At 34.4% G+C, this 13,579-nt stretch overlaps 1 protein-coding gene across 1 annotated transcript in view; it reads left to right on the top strand.

Moving 5' to 3' along the window:
• Nucleotides 1-13,579, top strand: part of STK3 (serine/threonine kinase 3) — a 273,554-nt gene that overhangs the window by 208,265 nt on the left and 51,710 nt on the right. The gene's annotated exons all lie outside the window — the stretch shown is intronic.

Raw genomic sequence — 13,579 nt, 5'->3', positions numbered from 1 at the left:
TTTTTAAGTAAATTTTTACTTTAGCATGTTTTAAATAATGCTACTTTTACATATTCTGTAAGATTTTTTCCACATAAAATAACTACAATCCTTTATAGCTATAAATATTAATAACTGCATTTATTTGTAAGTAAATAGAATTTTAGATATCTATATCTTTATAATGTTTAGGTAATAATAAGCCATTTTGCTTCATCAACATGCTTCTGAATGCTTTGGGATTATAAATATTTTTCACATTAAGTACTTTTCTCCTAAATGTTGTGATTATTTGCATTTTTAAATAATCAGATACTAAAGTTTGAAATCAGTCCCCAGTATAGTTAGTACAAATTCCTAGCAAATATTAACAATGGCACACATTTGCCTGAAAACATTAATTGTAACATCTACTTATTTTTGTTTTTTCAATTTTGAAGTTAGATATTAGGAAATAAAATCTGTAGTTCTGGTAAGATTTCATTTTAAGCCATCTACTTTTTAAAAAATCATAAAATATTTAGAATGCTAACATTCAAGCTTTAAATCATTCATGAACATGATGAATTATGTAAAGTGTTTAGCTTCAAAGTACTCTGTCTTGTCTCAGTTGGAATAAATCTTTAATAGCCTCTGGGAAACAGTTTGAAATGAGCTACATAAAGTAATGAATAAGTTATCTTGGTTAAGAAAGAGCAAATAAAATGATTTAATTCTGTTACAGTTAGTCTTTGCTACCACCCCCAAAACTTAGTGGCCTAAAATAGCAACTTTTTATTCACAATTTTGTGGGCAAGCATTGTGACTAAGTTCAGCTGAGTGGTTCTTCTGCTGGTCTCACCTGGGGGGTCTCAGGTGGCATCATCTGGAAGTTTGGCTGGATCTGAATGACCTCACTAATATTACCTTACTCTTGTGTCTGGCAGTGGTACCCACACTAGGCTAGGCCATATGATGCTATCAGGAAAGCCTGGCATTTTTCTGTCTCAGTAGCAGCATAGCAGGAGGGTGGCAACAGAAGTTGTAAGACCTCTTCAGACCTATGCCTAGAACCTGCACAGTGTCCATTAATAATAGCATCAAAAAGAATGACTACTTAGGAAGACTCTTAACCAAGGAGGTGAAAGACTTATACACTGAAAACTACAAAGCGTTGCTGAAAGAAATTAGACACCAATACACGAAAAGGTATTTCATGTTCATGGATTGCAAGATTTAATATTATTAAGATGTCAGTATTGTCCAAAGCAATCTATAGATTTAGTGTAATCTCTGTCAAAATCCCAGTGACTTTCTTTTTTTTTGCAGAAATAGAATAATCTATCCTAAAGTTCATATGGAATTTCAAGAGACTCAAATAGTCAAAACAGTCTTGAAAAGGAGAAATAAAGTTGGGGGTTTCATACTTAACTGATTTCAAAACTTACTACAAAAATACAGTAAACAAGATAGACATAGACAAAACAAGATAGACATATAGACCAATGGTGTAGAATAGAAAGGCCAGAAATAAATTGTCCTATATATAGTCAAATGAGTTTGACATCCCCATTCAATGGGGAAAGGACAACCTTGTCAACAAATGATGCTGAGGAAACTGGATAGCCATGTGCAAAAGAATGAGGTTGAGCCCTTGCCTTACTTATATCATGTATAAAAAATTAACTCAAAATTAATCAAAGATCCAGACATAAGAACTGACTATAAAACTCTCAGAAGAATATACATAAGAGAAACTTTATGACATTGGATTTGGCAATGATTTCTTGGGTATGACCACAAAAGCACAGGGAACAACAACAACAAAAATAGATAAACTAGGCTATATTAAGGTGTTTGTGCACCTAGGAACACTGTTAATAGAGTAAAAAGGCAACCCATGGAATAGGAGAAATCATTTACACATCACATATCTGACAAGGGATTTAACATTCAGGATGTATAAACAGCTACTACCACTCAACAACAGAAAAACAAACAGCTAAGTTAAAAAATGAGTGAAAGACTCAAATACTTTTCCAAAGAAGATACACAGGTGTCCAATAAACAAAAAGATGCTCAGTATCGCTAATCATTAGGGAATGCAGATCAAAAAACCACAGTGAGATACCACCTCACAATCATCAAGATAGATATTATAAACACAGAGAAAGAGAGAGAAAATAAGTTTTGGTGAGAATATGGAGAAAGTGGAACCCTTCCTTGTGCACTGCAGATGGGAATCTAAAATGGTTCACCTGCTGTAGAAAACAATATGGCAGTCCTCAGAAAAATTCAACATAGAATTACCATGTGATCCAGCATTTCACCTCCGAGTATATACTCAAAAGAAGTGAAAGCAGGGAGTTGAACAGAGATTTGTACGTTCATGTTCATAGCAACATTATTCATTGATAATCAAAAGGTGGAAGCAGACATTCTACTAGAAATTATCATTATTAAAGTTCAACAGATATTAGAATATTGAATTTCGGAAATTGGAAGTCATTTGTGATCTTGGTAAGGACCATTTCAGTACCCTGCTTTTTAAATTTTCACACATAGCTTTTGACATATAATGCTTTCCACTGTCACTTTTAGGCTCATTCTAGTTTTGTGAATTAGAGCCTTGAGTTTCCAATGGCCAGTTCCTACAAGTAAACTTTTGGTAACATTGTCAGCCATCAGATTTTGGAGTCCTTCTATCTGAAAACTCCAAAATTTGTTAGAAAACATTAGTTTAACAAATATCCCCCCATTCTGCTTTAGATTGTACTGGGCACTCTAGGTAAATTAATTTATAAAGTTAGAATATAAATCAGTTCTAACCCAGAGCAATAATTCAAGTATCATGTGGTTTTGCATAAGCGGGGACTTAGTAAAGGCTGAAGTAGTTTGTGAAATTATATCGCAGAAGGGAACTGTAAGCATTGAAAGATGGCTAAAAGAAGGAGGGAAGACAGGCGCCACAAAGAATGGTGTGTGTAGTAAAACATTTAGAGCTAGGAAACCACAAGGTGTATTGGATGAAAATGAAGTTGGGACTTTCAAGTTCATTTGGAATGATACAATAAATGAAGTGGAAAGGTGAGTCTGACTCAGATGGTCGAAGCCTTCCATGGAAGATAGTGAAATGAATTTTTTATTTCCTAGACAGTAGAAGGTTTTTAAGTTGGAGAGGGATATGATGAAAGTGTTTTAGAATATTAATCTCAATGTTAGCATCCAGGATTGACTGACAGGAGAGATAAGGGAAATCAGTTACATGAAGCAGGCTTGTGATAATATGGTAATAAAATAGAAAAGAAACGACAGAAACAGGAGTAAGTGTAGGAGAAATTAGAAAAGATTAAAAAACAGAAATAGCTGTCTTACTAGATTAAAGAATTTGCTTTTAGTTAAGGTAAGGAACTGGATAGTAGAAGGCAAAATTTAAAAAAAAAAAAAAGGAAAGGAAAGGAAAAAAAGAAAGGAAAATGCCCTCACAGTAGGAAAGAGGCTTTAAGAGGTCATGACTGGATCAGTTTGTGCAGAATTATTTCTTTTCTGATATATACAGACATGTAGTCTTAAGAGGGGAGTTGGGGGGCGAGCGGGGACAGAGTGACTAGAGCAGTTCTTTCTTTTCCAGCATTCGTGCACCTGTCAGCTGGAACTACTCAACTCTCTCATCAGTTTGAGGAAAGTGGAGAATGTTGTCAGAGCCACTGAGAATGTAAATGGGTATAAAGAGGAGATGAATAAAGGAAGGATTACCAGGGATGAATAAAGAATTGCCAAGAGTCTGGTGAATGTGGTAGAAGACGAAGATGAGTATGTGAGAGGGGCTGAAGGAGTAGGAAAAGAAAGTGGAGGGGTTTGATGGAATTCTTTGCTTACAAAGTAAGGAAATGGACTCAAAGCAAAGACAGATTTCCACTTAAAACACCAGCTGGTAATGATAAGGGAAATCTGGTCTTATTCATCCCATCATACATTAGATATAGAATGTTAAAAAATGTGACTCATCAAAATATAAAGTGTGCTAGGGTTTATGTGTTTATCTTCCCTCTTTATGATGTGTCTCCAGGCTACCATCCAAAAGAACTGGAGTTTTACATGGTTCCTATGTCTATTAAGTAGCAGTTGCTTTAAACAACCCAAAGTTGTTTTGACCATATTTCCAGCACATAGAAGGCTTATCCTTTTGCTTTGAGGAAAACAGGTTTCAAGAAAGAAAAATCAAAGAAGATACTTCATTGGTTTTTGTAGTATTGAGGGCAGATTCCTAAAGGACACAACTTACTCAGAAAGGTATTTGCTAGACAGATGTGCAGAGTAAGGGAGGAAGCACTATTTATCTTAAAGCCTGTATGCAATATAATTTGTATATTTTCTTTAAGCATTTGTCTTTTGGATTTTCTGTGAACTGTTGTTTCATGTCTGTGTTCCTGGATGTAATGAGATGATGGGAGTATTAATTTATGATTTCACCAATTTGGAGGTAGTATAAAGAGAGGATAAACTATATTTGGGCTAATTGAACCAGTTATTTAACTCTCCTAAAAACATTCTGTTTATAAAGGGTGTGCCTGTGAAGATTCCTAAAACAAATGTAAAAGGCAAATCTGTTTATTATAGCACTAGTCTGATGTTTCAGTTTTTGTTAGAATTATTTAATTCTAACATTGATTAAGTGGGTAGAAGAATCAATGTTAGAATTATTTCCAAACAGCCTTAGCATCCAGATTGTTTAGTGTTAAACAGAGAGCGTGTAGATCATGTTTTGCAGAAATTACAGTATCATACTTAAATAGATATATTTTGGGTAACGTAAAGATTTTGGAATAAGAACAAAAACTTTAAAAGCCATCTGTTAACCTACTATATTGGTTCCAATTTTTAAAGATGAAAAAAAATTGGATTGACAATAATTACTAGTATAAGAGGGATTAGGTAAATCAGCCATTTTCTGGTCTTTGACTCAAACTCAAATGTAAGTTAACCTTTCTTGATTACGATGATTCTTAAATATTTGTTCAATTTGTGTTACTCTTTTGAGCTAATGGACATAAGAGTCATCCAGAGCAGCACTAGAGAAAAAGTCTCAATAGTGGTAGCAGAGGGGGAAAAAGAAAAGTCCTCCCTTTTAAGTATAAATTTGCCTCAGACTTTCCTAAGTGTTTTTGCACCGGTTCCTGGATTGGCAAATTTGTGTTCTAGAGAAACAAATAGTGTTTGCAAACCTCACTGCTGCACGACACAGAAAGCAGCAAACCTAGAGAAGGTATTCCTGGAGCCGCCATGTACGTTTTAGGAATCATCCCTTGTTATGGAGAAATGTTTCTTTCTCAGGATCTTTTCATCCTCCTCGAGCAGCCGGCAGTTAGGCAGGGTAATCAAGAGGAGACAGCGGTGGAAGATGTAGACACTTGTAGCAACGCCAGCCCTCTGGAAAGCCAACAGCGACACAGGACTTGTCCACAGCTGGGAGGGGAAGACTGAAGCCGGCGGCATCCCCAGTTTTTACCAGAATAGTACCCCAGTATCATCTGCTTTATCTTTTCAAAGAGGTGTTAGCTAGAAGTTTCCTTGCAGTGGACTCCTTTAGTCAAAGAACTTCTTGTTCTCTTCAGTCCCTAGTTGTGTAGATTGAGGAAACCGCTTCAGTTGAATGAAGTATTTAAGCATATTGTCATCAATTAGCTTTGCATTAATTAAGTGATTATTGTCAAGTATTTCCAGATGTTTGCAAAAGTATTAACAAAGTATGAAAAGATAACTGTAGATATTGCAGATTTATTTCTTCTGGGGTAAAGAAGAAATAAACACAGGCTCTCCAGTGTTTTCGTGGATAGCCCTGGATAAGAGTTTATGATTACAGGTGTACATGTGGCATGAACTGGAGTGTATGTGGCACATTGTGCTTTCACTACGCACTCCTTCCTTGTAGAGCCAACAGGAAATTAAAATTAATGAGAAGCCTGCACTTTGAAATACTTGCAGAATTCTTGACTATTTCAGTCCTTTGCCAGCTCACGAAATCTGTGCTGGCAGTCGTGTCCAACAGATGGTGTGGCTGTGCACAGTTCTATCATGTGATTGTCTGGGTCCCCGTAGAATTTTTATAAGATTTTGACCATCAGTATCCTGAGGTATTTCAGACAGTCATAACCTTTGTTTCGAAAGGAGAGTGGCCTTCTTGAAAGATAGCTGTTTGTATACAGGCAGGAGTAAAATGGTAATAGTTAATTAGTCACTGGGCAATTAAACAGAATTTAATTGATCCTATAGTAGCTAAAGTCAACAAAAACTTTAGTGTCTCTGACCTGCTGCATTGGTTCCTCAATATAATTCAGTCCATTTGACCACCTCAGGTCGAATGAGCATTTTGCTTCCTTATTCCCAAATATGCTGTTTAAAACTTCCATAATTTCAGAAAATGTTATTTAGCACTTATATCTGGGTAGGGTCTACTGGAACATTAAGCTAATTCTGCTTATTTAGATAATTAATACCTTAAGTTAAAACTGACTATATCATCATTTCCTTTACAAATTAAAGTGAGCAGGCCTGTGCTTAACTGGATTAATTAAGACAGAAAGTGCAGGTGCACTGTGTGGTTTCTTGTCATTGTGTTAGAATTTATTAAGATGTTTAAAGCACATGGCAAAAAGAGAAATGGCTTACCAAGAAGAGTTCTGACAAGCATAAACCTGCCTCATAGTAATTTGTTCTTTTTAAAATGTCATTTATTTAGAAGATTGTGTTAAGAAACTGGCTACTTTACATTCTAAAACAAAGATATTATACTCCAAGTATATGTTATGGCTAATCTTGATGGCTGAGGAAGTTCTTTTGACTGTATGGGCTTTCTGTTCATAACCTCAGTTTGAATGTTTGGTCAGTAAGCAGTGGGGACTGTTGGGATCATTACATCAAAAGAGATGTTAAGAACCAATCGTGGCATTTAGGATCAAAGATTGAACAATGTAATTTATCACCTTTTAATTTAAGAGTGATGTCCCATAGTGTTTACTTCTTAAATAAACCATTAGATTTCAAATAAGTTGTTAGTACTAACTGAAGTTCCGAGTAATACATATATCAGGTTGTGTTGATAATAAGAGTTCTTTTCTACTTTACCTGACTCAAATGAAATTTCTTTAAATCTGAAATTATTTTTGTACAGATTTTCAGAATTTGCAGGGTAGCTTAGTGTCAGAACCCTTTACATAAGTAGCTTTCACTGTACTCCCCAACATAATCTTTGACAGTTTAAAGTATACTTTTCTTTTTGGATTTATTAAATGTGTTGCCCTAGTTAAACTAATAATGACACCATTCTCTCCCATCCTGACATTAGGGTGGCAACTTTTTCCTATAGTACTTTTCACTCGTTAAAATAGAAGTTTCTTTAGGTTCGATCCATTATGTTGGAAGACTTTCCAGTAGATTACAGGTTTTGTTTTGTTTGTTTTTAATTCAAAACATAGTTGTCTAGATTTAAAACCAAACTAGTTTTGGTTTGTAATTTTATCTGTCAATAGCAGAAAAATCTTCTTGCTATAAATATAGACAGATCTTAAGGAGATAAATGAAAGAGGGTATCAATATATAGTTACAGATAAAAGAATTTTGGGAAACAGATATCTTAATTTCATTAATTTATTTTGAAGAGACATTTTTCATGCATCTTAATAAAGAACCCATTCTTTTCTTTATGAATTAAGTAATAGTGCATGTTTAATTTGATTCACAGTATACAGTATAATTAAAGTTGTTAATTATTTAGGCTTATAAAAGGCTCAGTAACCTGGGTTAGAGTATCAAGTTGTAATTGTACAGGCCTTCAGTTTAATTTTCAACTTTCTGTATTAATGTGAGAATGCATGAAGCTACATAATAGTCAAAGTTACAAATGTATAAATGTATAAAAATCTAATAATCAGCCATACTCTTTTAGTAACTAGTCAAACGAAATGAGAGCCAATTGTGAATTATTTCTGCTGATGAAAGAAAGATCTAAAACAGCTAATCATTTTAGTGATTATATTTTTGATGAAAAGAAGTTTACTCTTTTATTAGAACTGCAGTGATGGTACAAAATTCCTGAAATTGCCTTACTTTTGATTTTAAACATTTAATCATTCTTTCCCTGACTCTGAACAATGAAAGCTTTCCCTTAGCATATCCATATAAGGCACAACAGAAATAAGATGCAGATGAGTGCCCCCCTTACGTTGCAGAAATCAGTTAACTACAGCTAATACCTGCAAGCAAATTCTATTTTTCCATTTTCCTTTATTATAGTATTGTAGGTAGAGTCTTACAGAAAAATATTCTTTAAATAACTGAGTTAAGGAAATTAAGTCATTATTCAAGTCTTAACAGTCTAAAAGACAGCATTTAACAGCAGCTCTTTAGATATGGTATAAATTCACCATTTTATTGTCATTTTTAAAATTTTTATTTAAATTCTAGTTAATATACAATGTAATATTATTTTCAGATGTACAATATGTGATTCAGCACTTCCGTACAACACCCAGTGCTCATCACAAGTGCCCTCCTTAATCCCCAACACCTGTTTCACCCACACACACCCCCAGCTCCCCTCTGGTAACCATCAGTGTGTTCTACATAGTTCAGAGTCTCTTTCTGTTTGCTTCTCTCTCTCTCATTTTTCCCCCTTCGCCCATTTATTTCTTAAATTCCACATGTGAGTGAAATCATACTGGATTTGTCTTTCTCAGATTGACTTATTTCACTTAGCATTATACTCTCTAGCTCCATCCATGTTGTTGCAAATGGCAAGATTTTATTCTTTTTGATGGCCAAGTAATATCCCATAGTGTATATATACCACATCTGCTTTATCCATATATCAGATGATAGACACTGGAGCCATTTCCATAATTTGGCTAATAAAGATAATGTTGCTGTAAACATTAGGGTGCATGTATCCCTTTGAATTAGTATTTTTGTATCCTTTGGGTGAATACTAGTAGCACAATTGATGGATTAGAAGGTAGTTCTATTTTTAGCTTTTTGAGGAAGTTCCATACTGTCTTCCAGAATGGCTGCACCAGTTTGCATTTCCACCAAAAGTGCAAGAGTGTTTCCTTTTCTCCACATCTCGCTAACACCTCTTATTTCTTTTGTTGTTGATGTTAGCCATTCTGACAGGCTTGAGGTGAAATCTCATTATAGTTTTGACTTGCATTTCCCTGATGATGAATGATGTTGAACATCTTTTCATGTGTCTGTTGGCCATCTGGATGTCTTCTCTGGAAAAATGTCTGTTCATGTCTTCTACCCATTTTTTAATAGGATTATTTGGTTTTGGGGTGTTGAATTTTATAAGTTCTTTATATATTTTGGAGATTAACTCTTTTTTTTTTTTTAATTCTCAGCATAACAGTATTCATTGTTTTTGCACCATACCCAGTGCTCTATGCAATCTGTGCCCTCTCCAATACCCACCACCTGGTTCCCCCAACCTCCCACCCCCAGCCCCTTCAGAACCCTCAGATTGTTATTCAGAGTCCATAGTCTCTCATGGTTCACCTCCCCTTCCAATTTCCCTCAACTCCCTTCTCTTCTCCATCTCCTCTTGTCCTCCATGCTATTTGTTATGCTCCACAAATAAGTGAAACCATATGATAATTGACTCTCTATGCTTGAAACCATATGATAATTGACTCTCTCTGCTTGACTTATTTCACTCAGCATAATCTCTTCCAGTCCCACCCATGTTGCTACAAAGGTTGGGTATTCATCCTTTCTGATGGAGGCATAATACTCCATAGTGTATATGGACCACATCTTCCTTATCCATTCGTCTCTTGAAGGGCATCTTGGTTCTTTCCACAGTTTGGTGACCGTGGCCATTGCTGCTATAAACATTGGGGTACAGATGGCCCTTCTTTTCACGACATCTGTATATTTGGGGTAAATACCCAGTAGTGCAATTGCAGGGTCATAGGGAAGCTCTATTTTTAATTTCTTGAGAAATCACACTGTTCTCCAAAGAGGCTGCACCAACTTGCATTCCCACCAACAGTGGAAGAGGGTTCCCCTTTCTCCACATCCCCTCCAAAACATGTTGTTTCCTGTCTTGCTAATTTTGGCAATTCTAAGTGGTGTAAGGTGGTATCTCAATGTGGTTTTAATTTGAATCTCCCTGATGGCTAGTGGGCAGAAGATATGAACAGACACTTCTCCAATGAAGACATACAAATGGCTATCAGATACATGAAAAAATGTTCATCATCACTAGCCATCAGGGAGATTAACTCTTTATCAGATATGTCACTGGCAAATATCTTCTCCCATTCTGTAGGTTGCCTTTTAGTTTTGTTGATTGTTTCCTTCACTATGCAGAGGCTTTTTATTTTGATGAAGTTCTAGTAGTTTATTTTTGCCTTTGTTTCCCTTGCTCAGGAGACATACCTCAGGAAAGAAATTGCTATGACTAATGTCAGAGAAGTTCCTGCCTGTGTTCTCTTCTAGAATTTTTCTTTCAGGTCTCATGTTTAGATCTTTCATCCATTTTGAATTTATTTTTGTGTATGGTATAAGGAAGTGATCCAATTTCATCCTTTTGGAGGTGGCTGTCTGGTTTACCCAACATCATTTGTTGAAGAGACTGTATTTTCTCATTGGATATTCTTTCCTGTGTTGTTGAATATTAATCGACCATATAGTTATGGGTTTATTCTGGATTTTCTGTGCTGTTCTATTGATCTATGTGTCTATTTTTGTGGCAGTACCATACTGTTACATAATACAACTTTGTAATATAACTTCAGTTCCAGAATTATGATGCCTCTGGCTTTGCTTGTCTTTTTCAAGGTTGCTTTGGCTATTCAGAGTCTCTTCTAGTTTCATACAAATCATAGGATTGTTTGTTCCAGCTATGTGAAAAATGCTGTTGGTATTTCGATAGGGATTACATTAAATGTGCAGGTTGCTTTGGGTAGTATAGACATTTTAACAGTATTTGTTCTTCCAATCCATGAGCATGGAGTGTCTTTCCATTTTTTTGTGTATCATCTTGAGTTTTTTTCCTCAGTTTTATAGTTTTCAGGGAACAAGTCTTTCACCTTTTTGGTTAGGTTTATTCCTAGGTATCTTACTGGTTTTGGTACGATTGTAAATGGGATTGATTTCTTAATTTCTCTTTCTGCTACTTCACTATTAGTGTATTGAAATGCAACAGATTTTTTTTAAAGATTTTATTTATTTATTTGACAGAGAAAGAGAGCACAAGTAGGGAAGCAGCAGGCAGAGGGAGAGGGAAAAGGAGAAGCAGGCTCTCCTCTGGCAGGGAGCCTGATTGGGGGCTTGATCCCAGGATCCTGGGATCATGACTCAAGCTGAAGGCAGCTGCTCAACTGCCTGAGCCACCCAGACACCACTGTAATAGATTGTTTTTAGACTTATTTTGTATCCTGTGACTTTACTGAATTTGTTTATCAGTTCTAGCAATTTTTTGATGGACTCTTCCGGGTTTTATTTTATATATAGTATCACACCATCTGCAAACAGTGAAACTCTTACTTCTTCCTTGCTGATTTAGATGTGTTTTATTCCTTTTTGTTGTCTGGTTGCTTTGGTTAGCCTTGCAGTACTATGTTAAGTAAAGTGGTGAGAGTGTACATCCCTGTTTTTTGTTGTCCTTTTTTAAAAGCATTTTCCAGAACTTAGTCAACCTGTGAGCTTCCTTCTGTATTTTATAAGTTGCTCTCATCTGTGAAAATTTCTTCCTTGTTTAAAATCATGCTATTATTAAATGGGTACTACACACATATGACACATATTTGCATATCTGTTTAGTTCTGGTTTCCACCATCTAGAATCCTATAATGAGACTTCAAAAATTATATTTATTTGGCATCTCCAAGATAGTACTTTATAATTGTCTGTTTACTCTATAAACATTGAGTTGAAAGTTTAACTGAAAATAAACAGAATTTGTACAAAGTAGCTTAGAAAAATTCAGGCCAAAACCATCATCTCCATTTATGCCTATTATTTTGAAAGATTAAAAAAAAATCACATCCATTTGAAAAGCTAAAGGCTATTTTTAAATGTGATGCATACGGAATTTTTCATCCTAGTGTCTGTTTCATAACTAAAGCATTAAAAAACAGTATCACGTGTGTCAGTCTTGCTGTTGGTAATAATTTAATTAAATGAATATACCCCTAATGTCACCTTTATTTTATAATTTAGGAAAAACTTGTTTTATATTAATACTTAATATGAAAAAATAAAACCAGCTTCTAATGGTAGGGGAAGTACTTCTAAAACATTGGAACTTTTCTATTCAGGCTTTTTGTTCTATGTTCAGATATGTAATATATTTCCAGGGGAAAGTGGATTATATTTATGTGCCCAAGTATTTCTCTGGATCATCGTTAGGAAGCTATTACTTAAATTCATTATAAATTCTAAAATGAAATGATAACAGTTCAAGAGAATGCATTCAAGAAACATAGTAGTTCATACTTGTACTCAACTTCATATTAATATATCTCACAGATTTGGCTTCTTGTAATTAGGGTAGGATCAATTGAGCTTTCCTTTAAGGGAAAATGTTCTAAAATGCTTAAACAAGACTCTATATTCTCTTTCTGATTCTTAGAATAGAAAGAAATTTTATTTAATTTTTTGTATCTCCAATGAATAAAAATAATCACAGGCATTATATACAGGTATATCACAGGTAGTTGCTTCATATTTTTAAAATTAAGAATCATACATTGTTGTATTTTCAAATTTGCTAGATACATAAACATTAAATTACTAGATATTGCATTTGAAGTGATTTAAATTCAACACATATGAATAAGCACTCATCTCACTAGACTTTGTTCATTTATCTAATAGGAACCAATATTTTAATTAGTATTTCCAGAGCAGGGGAAAATATTAGGTTAACTTTGAGGTTGGAACATGTTATTGTTTCTGTTTTTTGAGACTTACGTGGGATTATTTGGTTTAATATAAATTAATGTAATTTTAATATATTTAATATATAATATATAACATAGTAATATTATATTAATATAATTTAATATATAATAATTTAATATAAATTAATACATAAGGTTCTCCTTTTAGTTACTATTTTTAGAGAAACATGCCAACACTTAAACCTCTTTTTTTACCTTTTAATCTTTTGTTTATTTAGCAAAAGTATTGTAAGTACCCTCTCTGTGCCTTTTTATTTCCCTTTAAAAACTAGTTCAGTCAAGGGAACCACTTGCAAAACATCCCTGTACTGTGATCTGCTCTTCCCACTTTACTCAGAATAAAGGGCTTCTCACTTTAACTGTATGTAGCTGTTAGACTTTAGATCCTAACCCCTAGTCAAATCAGATGCTTGCAAAATTGAAGCAAATCACTGCTTGTGACTTTATTAAACTTAACAAAAGTTAGTTAGTTATGAAAGTAATAGTACATTTTTAGATTTACATTTAGTCTGTTTGGGGTTTGCTCATTTGTTCAAATGTGAATTCTGGCTGTAAAAAACTGGATTTAAATGTCTTATAAAATCATTCATAGTTTAAAAGGATACTAGCTCATAATATTATTGAGAGTACCTACGAATAAGTCTTATAACTAGTTAGGG

Source organism: Mustela nigripes, chromosome 3, assembly GCF_022355385.1.
Source record: "Mustela nigripes isolate SB6536 chromosome 3, MUSNIG.SB6536, whole genome shotgun sequence".
Taxonomy (NCBI): domain Eukaryota; kingdom Metazoa; phylum Chordata; class Mammalia; order Carnivora; family Mustelidae; genus Mustela; species Mustela nigripes.
The sequence above is the reverse complement of the archived record's forward strand: the minus strand, read 5'-3'. Positions and strand labels throughout refer to the sequence as shown.